The sequence below is a fragment of the Anabrus simplex genome, chromosome 1, assembly GCF_040414725.1.
Source record: "Anabrus simplex isolate iqAnaSimp1 chromosome 1, ASM4041472v1, whole genome shotgun sequence".
Classification (NCBI taxonomy): Eukaryota; Metazoa; Arthropoda; class Insecta; order Orthoptera; family Tettigoniidae; genus Anabrus; species Anabrus simplex.
Window position 1 is genome coordinate 87,445,465 of NC_090265.1, and position 17,848 is coordinate 87,463,312.

General features: G+C 42.2%; 1 long non-coding RNA gene across 2 annotated transcripts in view; it reads left to right on the forward strand.

The window, feature by feature from the left end:
- The first annotated feature begins 6,212 nt into the window (after window positions 1–6,212).
- The window catches only part of LOC136861748 (uncharacterized), a 94,157-nt gene continuing 82,521 nt past the window's right edge, over window positions 6,213–17,848 (forward strand). The window contains exon 1 of one of the 2 annotated variants that reach the window (XR_011017626.1): window positions 6,213–6,264. This is a non-coding gene — a long non-coding RNA (uncharacterized lncRNA). Of the gene's footprint in view, window positions 6,265–7,179; window positions 7,249–17,848 lie in introns of those variants that run through there. The other variant, XR_010859050.2, reaches the window with a different exon arrangement.

Consider the following 17,848-nt stretch of genomic DNA (forward strand, 5'->3'; position numbering starts at 1 on the left):
GTGCACATTCAAATTTGTGTCCAATTGTAAAATTCCCTTGTTAAAGTGTAATTCTGTGTCGTGTTCATCTATTTCGCCTACCCAGGATGAGATGTTGTTAGACCTTAGACATCTACCTGAGGAGCAGGCTGATAGTATTCGTAAATTATGTCAGTCATTTCCAGAGGTGTTCTCTGATACTCTTGGTGTTACTGACCTTATTGAATACAAAATTGAGGTCACGGATTCGATTCCTGTCCGTTTTCCACCTTATAGGCTATCTCCACCTAAAATGAAGGCTCTGAAAGAAATTATCGATCAGATGTTGAAGGATGGTATTATTAGGCCCTCTAAGTCGGCGTATTCATCGCCTATTTTTCTAGTCCCGAAACCCCAAGGAGGCTTCAGGCCTGTCATTGATTACAGGGCTCTCAATCGGAAGGTGGTGTTGCAATCTGTGCCCCTTCCTGACCTTCATTCTTGCTTTTCATGGTTTCGTAAGGCCAAGTTCTTCACTATCTTGGACTTGAATCAGGCCTATAATCAAATTCCCCTTGCCGAAGAGTCTAAACACCTTACAGCGTTTGCCACGGACTGGAATTTATACGAATACAACCGCGTGCCTTTCGGGCTCCCCACGGGGGCAGCTGTGCTCACTAGGCTACTAGATAGGGTCTTCTCCGACATCAAATTCGAGTACTTATATCACTATTTAGATGATGTCGTCGTATTTTCAGAGACTTTTGAAGAACATCTAGATCATTTGCGAGAAGTTCTCGATCGCCTTCGTAAGGCTGGGTTAACTGTTAAGTTGTCCAAGGTTGCCTTTGCTAAGCCCTCTATGTCATTCCTAGGGCATATTGTGTCACCCGATGGTGTAGCAGTCGATCATTCTAGAACACAGGCCATCCGTGATTTTAAACCTCCCAAGGACATTAAAGGTATCGCCAGGTTCATTGGTATGGTGAATTTCTTCAGGAAGTTCATTCCTAACTTTGCTAATAGAGCGGCGCCCTTAAACCTTCTTCGTAGGAAAGGCATCAAATTCGAGTGGGGACCTTCTCAACAAGCCGCTTTTGAAGACCTTAAATTAGCACTTTGTAATGCCCCTGTACTTGCTATGCCTGATTTCTCGAAGAAATTCATCGTCCAAACCGACGCGTCGTCGTCAGCAGTAGCTGCAGTCCTTCTTCAAGAGACTGAACTAGGGAGGCGACCTATCGCCTATGCCTCTAGGACCTTGTCGGCTCAAGAAGCCAAGTATTCCATCTATGAGCTCGAAGGTTTGGCAGTCTTATTCGCCTTAGAAAAGTTCCGTCTCTATCTGGAACACGTCAAATTCGACCTGGAGACAGATAATCAAGCATTAAGCTGGGTCTTAGGTAGGCCGCGTCGTACTGGTCGTATAGCCCGCTGGGCTATTCGTATTTCCGCCTTCCAGTTTGATGTTAGACATATCAGAGGTACCGAAAATGTTGTTGCTGATGGACTCAGCCGTATGTTTCATAACGACGTCGAGACCCACGAACCGGTCGACAGTTCATCACCTCCCGAGTCCATACTATCTGGTGTTAATGCCATCTTAACAGATGCTCCCATGCTTTTTAGGGATATTGAGAAATACCAACGTGAAGATCCGACGCTGGCTCCGATAATGGAAACCCTTTCTTCTGGGGAACATGTTGTCCCTTATGTTCTGAGGAATGGTGATCTATGTTGCCCATCGAGGCATGATAGGATGATGAAAGTTGTCGTTCCAGCTGTTCTTGTACCTATGATCTTCAAGTATTATCATGAGACCCCATTAGGAGGGCATCTTGGAATCTTTAAAACTCGTGAGAAGATTCGTGAAATGTTCATCTGGAAAGGTATGGACGGTGAAATCCGGGAACTTGTAAAAGCTTGTAAATCTTGTTTGCTCAGTAAACCCACCATGTCCACCAAGGTAGGCCTTTTGTCTTCGCATCAAGCGTCGCGCCCCATGGAACGTCTGTATATCGATTATGTAGGACCCTTCCCCCAGTCAAAGGGTAATGCTAACAAGTTCATCTTTGTGTGCGTAGATGGTTTTACCAGATTTTCTTGGTTATTTCCGACTAAGCTGGCTACCGCTCAGTCTACCATTACCTGCTTAAATTCTATTTTTGCTTCTTTTGTTCCGTGTCAATATATTGTATCTGATAATCCTAAGGCTTTTACATCTAATTTATTTCGTAAATTCTGTTTTGACTTATCAATCTCTCATGTAACTACTTCTGCTTATTACCCTCAACCATCTCTGGCTGAACGGGTTAACCGTAATCTCAGGTCCGCACTTATTGCCTATCATCATGAAGATCATTCCAGGTGGGACACGTCCCTGCATTGGATAGCTTTTGCTTTGAATTCGGCGGTTCATGAATCTCACAAGTTTACTCCAGCTTCTTTGATGTTCAAGTTTGTTCCCAACTCGCCGCTCTCTAACCTCTGGTCTCTGAATGACATTCTACCCGAGACAATAGATCCGGATAACATTAAAGATCTTTGGAAGAAGGCTAAAGCCAATCTTAAAGTGTCTCATGAAAAGGTTAGGGAAAGGTATGATCGTGGACGGAGACCCACCCCTTTGAAGGTAGGTGACCAGGTTATGGTCAAAAATTTTGTTCCCGCGGGCAAGCTTGCCCCCAGATTTCATGGGCCTTGTATAATTCTCGATTTCCTCACCCCGGTTACGTTGTTATTAAGCAATCCAGCCACCGAGAGGATATTTAGGGTTCACCTGTCACAGGTGAAACCAGTGTAAATTTTGTGTCAACTTGCTTTATATAATTTGATAGGAATATGAAGGTTATATATTTTTTTTTTTTGAGTTCCACTCTTAAGGCATTCTGCTCCTTCTATTTTATTTTATATGTAAGCATTTCTTGTAAACCTCCCCGATTGTTAAACTGCCTTCCTGTCCTTACCTCGGCCATTACCACGCTCCCGTCTCCTGCTTCAATACACACAGTGGCTTGACTTATGCCATGGATATTTGCACGCCGCTGGCCCCTCAACCTCTCCACAAGCCTGTACCCTCAAAAAAGATGATGGTCCAACACAATTCTGCCGCCAAGCTTTAATGTTTCAGTGCCCCCGCAGCCGCGCGGCGCCGTGCAGCAACTGGAGCTGAGGACGGGCCCCCTCGGCCCCAGCGAGGACGACGTGTGCACGGCGAGCCGGAGCTCTCCTCCCGGCCAAGGCTGATGTGCGGCGCACGACCTGCTACTTGCCCGCAGCCTGTATATGTTCACCGCGGGCGCGGCGTGCTTCAACACCTCTGCTCCCCTCATAATGCGGGCGAGCGGTATCTCAGGGTACTTGAGGGGTCCGAGCGGCCTCCTTTGGACGCAAGCCGCAACGGCCGGTCTGGCAATCCCACTTCATCACCATCTACTACATGAACAGATACCATAAGTAATGACTACACTTGGGAATTCAACTGCAATATTTGGTGGACCTTGAAATTTTTTTTTCTTCACTTTCAAGTATAAAAAGTTATCTTCAGAAATTCAACTTCTACAAATATAAAGACATTACTTCATCTGCAACAACAAATTTTGAAACCAAATCAACCCCAAATTAAGAAAATCTTATAAATTTTTTGGCAATCAATCTTCATACCCACAGCATAACTTGGACCTTGTTTCAAACTGATTTCATGTGTCATCCCTGGAGGGACTTTTGGGGGGGGAGGTCTGTACCGGGCGGTACACCTCCACTCCGCTAATTTAAAATGTGCGCCTGTTGAAACTCCTCTGCTGGAGGAAGTCTGAACTTTATTGACAGTATTAATTTTCTACCGTCTCAAAAGATGTCACCACGTGGAAAATTTTGAGTTTTTGAACTGTGTCATTTTTGATGTGTTTTTGTTTCGCTTGAAGTAAGAAGTGTGAACTTTCTCTTCTAGAGGACACTACTGAAGATCTACAATAGTGCAACCTAGTGCGGAGTCAAAGAACTATTTTTTTTGGAGAAAATTTAATTTCAAGAGTTTGTTCTTTGTTAAATTTCTTTCTGTCATTGTTTAAGTTGGCAATATTTACCCCTTTCTTCCCCTTGTTATGAATGTATCCAATCCCGAATTTCTTCAATTAATTTCTATCCAATCAGATGTATCTTCCCCCAACTTTAATCTGTTGCGGGGTCCTATCCAATAAAGAGTTTGTGGGAGGGTGTTTTCTTTCCCCTAACGCCTAGAAACTTCCGCGAGAGTATTTAAACTGCTGATTTTTGGGTCTCTAGGCCACTTCTGTTCCATCTTTCAGTGTGTTAAGTACATAGCAGGGGGCGGGAAGCGCCTCTTTCTTCTCCAGCCGTTCAACACAAGGTAATGGCCGATTAATAACTTCTTTCTTTGCTAGCTCAGCAGTTTAACTTTCGGGGCGGGTTCTAAGCGTTCAACCATGTAACCTTTTCCTAAAATGTAACTTCCCTTTTCATCTATTCTCTTGTAAAACGACATATTGGGATAGAGAGTGCTAACCCTCTCGAGCTCCCACTCACATTGTCTTGAGGTGAACTTATTTTCTCGACCTATTTTTCGTTAATGTAAAACAAATTGTTCTTTTCTTAAGTCACCTCTTTAGCATGGGATTAGCCCTTGTATTAACGGCCTAGTGCCAAGTAGGTCTTAATCAAAGTGTATTAGGAGTGCAAGTTCGCCTCCTCTCAAATTGTTATTTTAGAGGTCATTTAATTAACCTGCTTTTCTTTTAATAGACCTCAGTAGATTGGGTATTTTACCCCTGTGTTTATGTCCGTTGAGGACAACTTGAAGGTGGAGTTTGGTGTGGCCTGGGAGAGGCTTAAATTTTGAGAGCGAGTGGCTCTTTTGAAAATTCTGGGTTGTATGCCTCATGGAGGTTTTTCAGTGTAATTTGGAGCAAGGGCTCCTAGGTATGAATGGGGTTTTCTCCCCCTCTGTTAAAACTTGTGTTTGAGGTAAAACTGAGCTGATTGCCCAAGCATTGTGAAGTCAGGGCGCGAAGCCCAAATTCTGTAAATATTGTAACTAACCCCTTTTGAATTGCTACTTTGTACCTGCCATGCTTGTTATTTCTTTGTTTTCGAAAAGAAAATATAACCTTGTTAATTTTTAAATTAATTTTACATTGCACTATAATTTCGTAGCTTGAAACCCATTCACACCCGCACCTTCTTTCACCTCTACCTACCACGGAAAAGTCCGTAACAAATATAATTGTTCTTCAAAATTTGATTATCAATGAATTAAAATTTTAAATATATAAAAAATATATAATGGCGATAAAGCTGGAATTCAAGAGGAAAATTTGGGTCAAACACTCGTTTATGCTGGACGAAGTGGAGGTGGGACAGGTTTTCCTCCGGGTACTACGGTTTTCCCTGTCATCTTTCATTCTAGCAACACTCTTCAATACAATTTAATTTAATCTATCCGTCATTATTCATTGCCCTAGAGGAGTTTTACAGACTTCGACAGCCGGCACGTTTCCGATCCTCGCAGCTCGATGGGACTTCATTCATTCCATTCCTGACTCGGCCGAATGAATGGAAACAGGCTGTGGATTTTCATTTTCATGAATAGGAAGTATGGACTGGAATAATTTAACAAGGGAAATGTTTGATAAATTTCCAACTTCATTGAAAACATTTAAAAGGAGACTAAGTAAAGCTGGGTGACAGCACTAAAAAGAGATAATGAAGACTGATGGTTAACTGAAACATACTTCACCACAGCACCCGTTGTAAAAATAAATGTTACGATATCCACACCTATTTTCCCCCAAAAGAGAAAAAATGAACATTTGCATCGACGTGTTGTCGCCACTACGATACAAAGAACCTTCATCAAATATTATATCCTAAGCTTACAATTAAGCCTGAATATTACTGCTATGTCAGGGGACAACATCTCTGTAGCGAAACCTTCGCGGTTTGAGATAAGTTTCATCCGGAGTCAAGGTACAGGTAGCTGCAACACACGTTCATTACATATTGCACAGTAGGATATTCCTAAGACTCAGATAAGATAAATAAAATTCATTAATATCTGAAATGATTGATGAGGTGTTGACAAATATATTTCTACTAAGTACTTACGATTTCCTTATCGATAATACAAGGAGTGAAGAAACATCAATCAATGTCCGGAACCGTAAACATAGGTATGACTAATTACTAACGTCATAATTACCTTTTATGCGCTCACTTTTTCGCATCCTTTCGGCTGTATGTGGACCACTCTGCCCCACGCATTCTCACCTCTCTTGGGCATTACTGCGGGTGCAGTATGTTTACATTTCAGCTGTATGTGTTCTATCCTTTCTTGAGTCCATTTTCTTGCTGAACGTGGTGCGGTTGTAGAGTTCCTAGGGAATGTATACATCTTATGAGATTTTTCTATATAGATTTCTGTTGTGCATTTCAGTCGGACTAATTTTTAGTCAGGGCTGGATCATTTTTGAATAAATTTGGCGTAAAATGGCCTTTGGGATACTGTGTTTCCGATGTGGTATGTTAGCACTTCGTTATCAACATTTTCTAAATGACGAAAGAAAATAAGTCTTCTCTTCCTCATGTAACTTATGTGGTTACATTTTCGCTATATTATCATGTTTCTTTAGGTTTGATTAAAATAACGTCGTGTTCATGAATTTACCAAGTTCAGCACAGATACACGAGTGATGTCATAAGCTTACTTCGTACTATATTCGATATGACGAAAAATAAAAAGAATCGATTTCTAATTATTTGTTGGATAGTTCATGTTTATTCGTCGAAAGAGTTTTAACAGTATATATTCAAGGTTCGCCAAAAGAATGTGCACACTATTTAATTGATGGTGTCTATGTATTGTTGCCGGAATAGAATTGAATTACCATCACAATATGTAGCATCGTGTTTTCTCAACAGGTGTGACTTCTTGCATCACTATAATGTCATATTACGTATGACATTGACGAATGATAGTGCAAGAAGGGGGCGGTAGCACGATTGACGTTTGAGAAATGGAAGTGCATCTTAAAGTTGTACATCAAGTGTGTAAATCTTCAATGTCAGTTGAGTCGTGAGTTCCAAGCGGAACCTCGAACGAGCTTGACAATTACGGGGATCCGTGACAAGTTTTATGTAAATAATACCATTTGTGATGTGCATAAGTGAAGATCCTGAAGACCTCGCACAGCTACAAGCCATAATCCTTCTGCTTCGGTTTTGGAAATGTTTACAACGTCTTCACGGAAGTCCGCTACACAATGTGTAGATGAGGTACGGGTTATTAGTACAAGTGAGGAGCAACCAATGAAAACGTGTAATGTCCAATAATACAATTTTTTCAGGAGAAGCAAAAAACTGATAGCTCCTAAAACATTGAATAAAATATAATGTAGTTCTCACAGTTAGTTTCTTATTGGAGATCAATTATTTATTGAAAGTTAATTTACATTTTGGACAACATACGGACATACCGGACATTATACGTTTTGACGAGGTTATTGTATTGTCATCATTAGATTATATTAACTTTTATACCTGAAAATTATAACTTACAAAATTTGACTTGCAATCACTTCAAATTTACAGCACGTGCTTAGAATGGCTTAAAATGAATATCTGCCTGACGGAATCAATCAATCAATCAATCAATCAATCAATCAATCAAGCAGTCGCCCAGGTGGCAGATTCCCTATCTGTTGCTTTCCTAGCATTTTCCTAAATGATTTCAAAGAAATTGAAAATTTATTGAACATCTCCCTTGGTAAGTTATTCCAATCCCTAACCCCCTTCCTATAAATGAATATTTGCCCCAGTTTGTCCTCTTGAATTCCAACTTTATCTTCATATTGTGATCTTTCCTACTTTTATAAACGCCATTCAAACTTATTGGTCTACTAATGTCATTCCACGCCATCTCTCCGCTGACAGCTCGGAACATACCATTTAGTCGAGCAGCTCTTCTTCTTTCTCTCAATTCTTCCCAACCCAAATTCAACAAAGACTAAAATTACTTTGTAAAAACTGGTTCAGTACAATCATTTATTATAGGCAGAATATTACTGTCTAGAACAGACTACATTCATTACATTTTATGCCATTTATGAAAGGAAAGTGAAAATATGTCATTGGTGGACATTATACAAATATGTTCTGATTCAGTCACCCGCGTGGAAAATATACGATTTGTTTTAACAACTCACTTTCAAGATATTATTTCAATGTTACAGTATACAGACAGATAAAAACTGAATGCGGTATCATGTAGAGCACGAAAAATACTCTACGAAACTGTATCAAACTCATTTTCGTCCTGAGGTGGACATTATATATTTTGATTAGTTGCTTCTCAAGTGCACGACGCTTTCTGCAAACCGTTACGTGGAAAGTGTACATTCCAAGATTACTGCATGACGGTGATTCTAATCGCCGAATGCAGTTTTGTAAGTGGTTTATGCAAATGAAAAATCGGAATGAAGAGTTCGTGAAGAAGATAATGTGGTCTGATGAGGCACAATTCAAGCTTAATGGAACAGTGGAGTCATAATTGTGTTGATACAGTGGTTGATCTACCAGGGGTGAATGGTGTCAGCCGAATGTTAGATAGAGGTTTAATCTTCTTTAAAGGCGTTATTACTGGTAAAGCGCACCTGGAAATGCTCCGCTCATCCATTTTACCAATAATACGTGCACTTCACGAAAACACTGATATCTTATAACTCCACACTACTGCTAAGAAGTGCGAGATTTTCTGAATGAGAAACTGCAAGGACACTGGATAGGGCGATGCGGTTGGTATATTTGGAAATCCAACATGTTAACGAGTTTTAACACCTCTGAACTTTTAACTTTTGGGGTACGCTGAAGGATGTCATGATTTTTAACATTAATATTGGATGTCCTGGAGGAAAGGAATCTAATATGCGAAGATTTCACGTCTTAATGGAGTTAATTTACACCCTACCCTTGAACAGTCGGCAGTTGATCCCCAATGACTTCCGCTATTTTAGTTTTATATTACAGTCTGAGATATTGTAGTCACTCTTTGTCATAAATTTCTTTGACAATGAGCCGGGCTGAGTGCCTCAGACGGTTAAGGCGCTGGCCTTCTAACCCCAACTTGGCAGGTTCGATCCTGGCTCAGTTCGGTGGTATTTGAAGGTGCTCAAATGCGACAGCCCCGTGTCGGTAGATTTACTGGCACGTTAAAGAACTTCTGCGGGACTAAATTCCGGCACCTCGGCGTCTCCGAAGACCTTAAAAAGTAGTTTGTGGAACGTAAAACAAATAACATGATTATTACTTTGACAATGATAGCTGGATATATGATACACGTAGCAGAAGGAGACACTAGATGCGACAGTTGTCTAAATTAAATAGCCTTTGGCACCTTTAATATCGTCGAGGGTACTAACAGGTAAAGGTAAAACGGATATACGACGGGTTCTATGGGACAACGTGATTATACAGACGTACCACAGGACCGAACGAGCTAGCTGCGCGGTGTGGGCAGCTTAGCTGTTAGCTCCCGCTGTGGATGGGGGTGGTAGAATAACACTCACGATGTCTGTGCCTGTCGTAAGAGCCGACTAAAAGGGCTCCCAGGTGCTCTTAACTGGGGAGCGTGGGTTGGCGACCACGGGGCCCTCAGTTGAATCCTGGCATTGCTTACGATTACTTACCTTAGGATCCTCACTTTCATCTATCGTATCCGGCCTCCCTTGGTTAACTCTTGTTCTTTTCCGACCCCGACTGTATTAGAGCACTCGTGGCCTAGGGAGTCTTCCACTTTCTCGCCCCTCGTGCCTCTTGTCTTTCTTTAGCCGAAACCTTCATTTTTCGAAGTTTCGGATCTCTTCCAATTTTCTCTCTGATTAGTGTTGGATAGGGGATGGTTGCCTAGTTGTGCTTCCTCTTAAAACAATAATCATTACCATCACTTATCTGTTAGCTTGCGTTCTGGAGATGGTAGATTCGAAATCCCCATCGGCAACACTGAACATGGTTTTCCTTGGCTCTCCATTTTCACACCATTTTAACTTTAATTAAAGACATGACCGCTGCCTTCCCAGTCCTAACACTTTCCTATTCCATCGTCGCCGAAACCCCACCTGAGTTGGTGCTAATAGTATTTTTCTTTTGCTAGTGGCTTTACGTCGCACCGACACAGATAGGTCTTATGGCGACGATGGAATAGGAAAGGCCTAGGAGTTGGAAGGAAGCGGCCGTGGCTTTAATTAAGGTACAGCCCCAGCATTTGCCTGGTGTGAAAATAGGAAACAACTTAAAACCATCTTCAGGGCTGCCGACAGTGGAATTCGAACCCACAATCTCCCGGATGCAAGCTCACAGCCGCGCGCCTCTAACCGCACGGCCAACTCACCCGCTAGTGCTGATAGTAAGAAAAAAGAAAACCATACATGATTGACGTGAGAAAGGACATCTGCCCATACAACTAAGCCATATCGACATACGTGACGCGTATATGGTGGTAGTGGAAGTGAGTATTATTTCACGAAGTACAACTAGTAGGACTGGGCAATCAGTCCTTCTTAACATTAATCCGAAGGGAAAGAGAGAAGTGGTACGATTCTTCGAAGAAACAACAACAGAAAGAGAACGGTCACGAAGGTGGTGGTGGTGGTGGTGGTGGTGGTGGTGGTGGTGATTATTGGTTTAAGAGGAAGTACAACTAGGCAGCCATCCCCTATTTAAACTAATCAGAGAGAAAAAACTGGAAGGAATACGAAACTTTAAAAATGAAGATATCGGCCAAACGAAGACAAGGGCCACAAAGGGCGTTAAAAAGGAAAGACTCCAGAGGATTTGCAAACTAATACCAATGGGGTCGAAAAGATCAAGAGTTGATCAACGATAGTCGGATAGGATAGGTGAAAGTTAGCGGCTTGGCACAATTGGAAGTTATGCCAAATTTAGCTAAGGGCCCCATGGTCACCAACGCATGCTCTCAAGTTGAAAGCCCCTGGGGTGGTGGTGGTGGTGGTGGTGGTGGGGCTGTTGATTATTTTATAAGAGGAAGTACAATTAGGCAACAATCCTCTATTAAGATGAAAAATATAGAAGGGACCCGACAATTCGAAAAATGAAGAGATCGGCCAAAGAAAGACAAATACCACGAAGGGTGTTAAAATGAAAGACTCCCTAGGCATCGAATTTTCTAATAACGTCGGAGTCGGAAAAGAACAAGAATTGACCAAGGGTGGTTCGATAGGATAGATGAAAGTGAGGAATCTGACCCAAGTAAGTGGAAGCAACGCCAGGACTCTGCTCAGGGCCCCCTGGTCGCTAACCCACGCTCCCATGCTGAGTGCCCCTGGGGCCTCTTTTAATCACCTCTTATAAAGTATACGTGAGAACAATATTTGAATTTGTGCTACTGGAAATATGTTTCGTCGTGATGACCACGTGACACCTCGTAATCTGCAGGCCTTCGGGCTGAGCAGCGATCGCTTGGTAGGCCGTGTTCCTTCGGAACTGCTGAACCATGGGCGTTTCCTTCTTTTAGTCATTATTTATCAATCAATCAATCAATCAATCAATCAATCAATCAATCAATCAATCAATCAATCAATCAATCAATCAATCAATCAATCAATCAATCAATCAATCAATCAATCACTACTGATTTGCATTTAGGGCAGTCGTCCAGGTGGCAGATTCCCTATCTGTTGTTTTCCTAGACTTTTCTTAAATTATTGCAAAGAAATTGGGAATTTATTGAATTATGTCCCTTGGTAAGTTATTCCTATCTCTAACTCCCCTTCCTATAAACGAATATTTGCCCCAATTTGTCCTCTTGAATTCAAACTTCCCTTAAAGACATCACTCAAACTTATTCGTCTACTAATGTCATTCTATGCCATCTCTCCACTGACAGCTCGGAACAAACCACTTAGTCGAGCAGCTCGTCTCCTTTCTCCCAAGTCTTCCCAGCCCAAACTTTGCAACATTTTTGTAACGATACTCTTTTGTGAGAAATCACCCAAAACAAATCGAGCTGCTTTATTTGGATTTTTTTTTTTTTTTTTTTTTTTTTTCCAGTTCTTGAATCAAGTAATCCTGGTGAGGGTCCCATACACTGGAACCATACTGTAGTTGGGGTCTTACCAGAGACTTATATGCCGTCTCCTTTACATCCTTACTACTACCCCTAAATACCCTCATAACCATGTGCAGAGACCTGTACCATTTACAATCATATTTATGTGATTACCCCATTGAAGGTCTTTCTTTATATTAAAACCTAGTTACTTACAATGATCTCCAAAAGGAAATTTCACCCCATCAACACAGTAATTAAAACTAGGATAACTTTTCCTATTTTTGAAACTCACAACCTGACTTTTAACCCTGTTTATCATCATATCATTGCCTACTGTCCATCTGACAACATTATCGAGATAATTTTGCAGTTCCTCACTACCTTGTAACTTATTTATTACCCTGTGTAGAATAACATCATCTGCAAAAAGCCTTGTCTGATTCCACTTCTTTACACATATCATTGGTACATATAAGAAAACATAAAGATCCAATAATACTGCCTTGAGAAATTCCCCTCTTAATTATTACAGGGGCAGACAAAGCATCGCCTAACCGTACTCTAATTCTCTGAGTTCTATTTTCTGGAAACATATCCACCCATTCAGTCACTCTTTTGTCAAGTCCAATTACTCTCATTTTTGCCAGTAGTCTCCCATGATCTACCCTATCAAATGCCTTAGATAGGTCAATCGCGATACAGTCCATTTGACCTCCTGAATCCAGGATATCTGCTATATCTTGCTGGAATCCTACAAGTTGAGCTTCAGTGGAATAACCTTTCCTAAACCCAAACTGCCTTCTGTAAATAATATAGTTTGTGCACGTTATTTCTGGGTGGTTATGTACAGAATGAGTGAGCTAATATGTTGTCCTCACATAACTCACAAACCGTTAAGATTGTCAAATATCATTTTTAACCTTTATTAACGTTACGCAAGCCTCCGTTGCTCAGACGTCAGCGCGCCGGCCCATCATCGCTGGATACCGTGGTTCAAATCCCGGTCACTCCATGTGGGATTTGTGCTGGGCAAAGCGGAGGTGGGTCAGGTTTTTCTCCGCGTAGTCCGGTTTTCCCTGTCAGCTTTCATTCCAGCGACACTCTCCATTAACATTTCATCTGTCACTCACCATTGCTCCAGAGGAGTGCGACAGACTTCGGCAGCCAGCATATTTCCTATCCTCGCCGCTAGATGGGGCTTCATTCATCCATTCTTGACCCTGTCGAATGACTGGAAATAGGCTGTAGATTTTCAATAATGTTACGTAAGGGCTCAATCAAAATTGAAGTAATTTTCCAGTGTGTCAGTATCTGCCGATACAATGGTACTACCTTCATTTTTCAAAGGAATTACACTTTTCTACACCTAGGATTAAAAGTCATGGAGTGTGATGTTTTCAAAATCTGACTGGTAGTTCTCGAGAAAATGGAATGTTTTTAGACATGATTTATTCGTCAGCTGTGAGCCACCCTATTCGAATGAATCCCAACCAGATGACCAACGTCCACGCTTCGTATGAATCCTGAGCCTGTTAACACATTGACCCTGTACTTTATTCTTTTTTCAATTTGCTTTACGTCGCACCGACACAGATAGCTCTTATAGCGACGTAGGGATAGGAAAGGTGTAGAAGTGGGAAGAAAGCGACCATTGCCTTCATGAAGGTACAGCACCAGCATTTGCCTGGTGTGAAAATGGGAAACCACGTAAAAGGGCTTCCGACAGTGATGTTCGTACCCACTATCTCCAGGATGCAAGCTCATAGCTGCCCGCCCCTAACCGCACGGTCAACTCGCCCGGTGTAGAGGGAACTGGGATATGCAATTGCTGCTATAGAACAACATTAAATTATCCTGACGTGCAGTGTTGACCATTGTCCCCTTTATTATGTAGCTTTATCACATTTTTGTTCTTACATGTGCTTTTCTGAATAAATACAACACTGTTTTATTGTAAAACATTCCCTGACATCTGTTAAATGTACGGCGGGTGCCGCAAAAAAAAAAAAAAAAAAATTGTTCGTAAATTAAGGAAACTCGGTCATAACATTAAAATTGAGGGCAAGTAGGAACTGTTGCTTAGCCTACAAATTATTTAATTAATACTGAGTAGAAGGGTAGGTTAGAAGAAGTTTCTGAAAATAATCCTCAGTTATTTCCGTTCATATCACTCCTATTGAAAAATTGTACTAACAAATGTACTCGTAGAGTGATTTCCAATCTTCTTGGCTTGTAGGCCTACTATGCTGGTACGGTAAGATTTTAGATGTTCGCATGATTTCCTCAAGTGGTATGTATGATACGTTTTAACTACAGGGACGTAGCCAAGGGGGTTTGCTGGAGGTTAGAATACACCCCCCTGAAGATGGTTTTCCGTGGTTTCCCATTTTCACACCAGGCAAATGCTGGAGCTGTACCTTCATGAAGACAATGGTCGCCTTCTTCCCACTTCTACACCTTTCCTATCCCTACGTCGCTATAAGAGCTATCTGTGTCGGTGCGACGTAAAGCAAATTGAAAAAAGAATAAAGTACAGGGTCAATGTGTTAACAGGCTCAGGATTCATACGAAGCGTGGACGTTGGTCATCTGGTTGGGATTCTTTCGAATAGGGTGGCTCACGGCGGACGAATAAATCATGTCTAAAAACATTCCATTTTCTTGAGAACTAACAGAAAGATTTTGAAAAAATCACACTCCATAACTTTGAATCCTAGGTGTAGAAAAGTGTAATTCCTTTAAAAAATGAAGGTAGTACCATTATATCGGCAGATACTGACACACTGGAAAATTACTGCAATTTTGATTGAGCCCTTACGTAACTTTATTGAAAATCTACAGCCTATTTCCCGTCATTCGACAGGGTCAAGAATGGATAAATGAAGCCCCCATCTAGCGGCGAGAATAGGAAATGTGCTGGCTGCCGAAGAAAATAAACTTGAAGTGACAATAAAAAATAATGTTTCAAAAAAATTGTAGAACCAACAGATCTGTGGAACTTATTTTCTAGGAAGCCTCGAAAGTTGGATTTTAGATTGTAAACTGAAAATACCATTGACTGTAAAACCGTCGTATTGTTCTTGATCTGTATTTTAATATAAAATTTTGCAGTGCAGGCCTACTGCAATCCGAATATCAACATATTTCACTTGTATCAGCGTCGTTATGATGACAAGACTTGCATGCGCGCACCACGTGCACACACAAGCACCCTCATTATGTTCTGTCTTTTTGTAACTATAACTCCCCCCCCCCACTATATTGGCTGATCCTGGCTACGCTACTGGTTTTAAGCATAACATTTGAATTACCTAGGACATAAACAATGTTGAAAAATGATGTGGGGAACGCACTGATGTGAGATTAGAGGGCTGCGTGTCTTGAAATTCAGAGCAAAATGTCACGATGATGAATATAAGTTATTCACCGAGAGCGCAGGAAGCGAGAAGACGCTGTTTAATGTTTGTAGTAGTAAGGGCAAAGTATGTTCTAAAACATTTTAGTAGTAAGGTTATGTACGTCCTAGTTCATCGACCTAGTAGTAAAGCTATGAAGGTACTTGCCCGGGTTCAGTGACCTCTCGGTAAGGTTAAGAAGCGGAATAACGCCATAGCCTTGCGTACGAGAGCAAGCCTAACCTCACAGACTCCATTGGAGGGGCCTAATTGGTCAGAGAAAGACCTAGGGTACTCTTGACCCCTACGTGAGGTTATGACATCATACCCTTACGTACGAGGGCAATGCTAACCTCACTGGCCAACCTGGAGTGTTTTTGACCGCTAGGTGAGGTTATGACGTACGAGGGCAATGCTGACCCCACGGGCCACTTTGGAGGAGCCGCATCGCACGGGCCCCCCTTGGAGGAGCCGAATCGGAATAGTCACGGACACCTTTGGAGGAGCCGAATCGATCGGGCGCCCTTGGAGGCGCCACAAATCTGTAAGGTGACCTGTAGATGAGGTTAAGACGTCATTATGACGTGTTAACCTAATCTTGCGCACGAACGCTAACATAACCTCACACAGGCCCTTTGTCGGCTCCCCTTGGAGGAGTCCAGTCTGTTAGGTGACTGGTAGTTGAGGTTATGATGACATGATGACGTGTTAACCTAACCTCGCTACGAGGAACGCTAACGTAACCTCAGACAAGCTATTTACGGATTGCTCTTAGAGGAGCCGAAATAGTGAGGTGACTTGTAGGTGTGGTTAACACGTGTGCTAACCTAACCTTGGCCACGAACCGTAACCGAACCTCACACAGGCTCTTTGTCGTCTTCCCTTGGAGGAGTCCAATCGGTTAGGTGACTGGTAGTTGAGGTTATGATGACATGATGACGTGCTAACCTAACCTCGCTACGAGGAACGCTAACCTAACATCAGACGGGCAATTTACGGTTTCCCCTTGGAGGAGCCGAACTAGTGAAGTGACTTGTAGGTGTGGTTAACACGTGTGTTAACCTAACCTTGACCACGAACGGTAACCTAACCTCACACAGGCTCTTTGTCTTCTTCCCTTGGAGGAGTGAGGGAGCTGTGACGAAATAAGCGCGGGCGATTTAAAAATGCATGCTTATCTTAACATATCCGCACGTGCAGGCTTTCTCCTGACAGAGCTGTGACGTCAAAGCCTGGGTGATTTGAAATACGGACTGCTGGCTAAGGGTGCAGGAAATTATAACCATTCCTTGTCCCGTTTCTCTACGGTGTCGGATTTGTGGTGAGATGAATCTGTCAAGATGGATTTTTTATAACCGGAGTCCCTTCCTGACGTCAAACTCATCAGGGAAGATAATAAGGTGAAATGAACGACATGATATATGATAGTAGAAAGGGAGAAGGTAAAAGCCGGTAGTGGCATATAGCATTCTCCTCCCGAATAGCATCGAGAGGTCTGCTCAAGGTTTTACGTCTCCATCCGACGGACAAATCACCATCAACAGCGTTATATGTCCTCGCTCCACATGAGCACTACGGAGAGGATTGGAATTTAATCGAGGGTTTCAGGCACGCAGTCTAGTAATTAAGAAATTGTATACCACCATCTCCCTTACCCTGCCAAGCTGAGTAGCTCAGACGGTTGCAACGCTGGCCTTCCGTCGCAAACTTTGGAGGTTCGATTCTGGCTCAGCTGTGTGTGTTGGGGGGACATATCAGCGTACTCTCGCGGCGTCTTCGTGAGTTACTGTAAACAAATACCCCGTTAGAGACTTAACAGTGTGCTCTTACGACGACGTTCGTGAGTTACTGTAAACAAATGAATATCGGTTCCCGCTAGAGACATATCAGTGCGCTCTCGCGGCGACTTAGTGAGTTACTGTAATCAAAAGACTATCAGATCCCGCTAGATACATAACAGTGCACTCTCGCCGCGACTTCGTCAGTTACTGTAAACAAATGACCGTTAGATCCCCTAGAGACATAACAGGAGAAATAACTAGTGTGCATGTGCGAATGTACATCAGCTTGAGGTACACTCTGACGGCGAGTTTGCAAGTTACTGTAAAACAGATTACTCACGCACTCTGTTAGCCGTGGGAGAAAGTAGGTTTGCGAGGGGCGCTATGTATCTAAAGAAATGACAAGTAGTTCTCCATACTTCGGATAGGTGTCGCATGTTGGTATGCGTGACGGATGACAAAGGCGCTAATTTTAAACTTTTGTACGCAAGTGTTTAGAAGCAAGGGGATACTGTGCGGTCGACATCGACTGAGATAGTAGAATAACAACAACTGACCCTCTGTTAAAAGTAGAACTGGTTATCACGTGAATACGTGTGTTAACACATTTCCTTTAAAATTTACCTTTCTTATGCA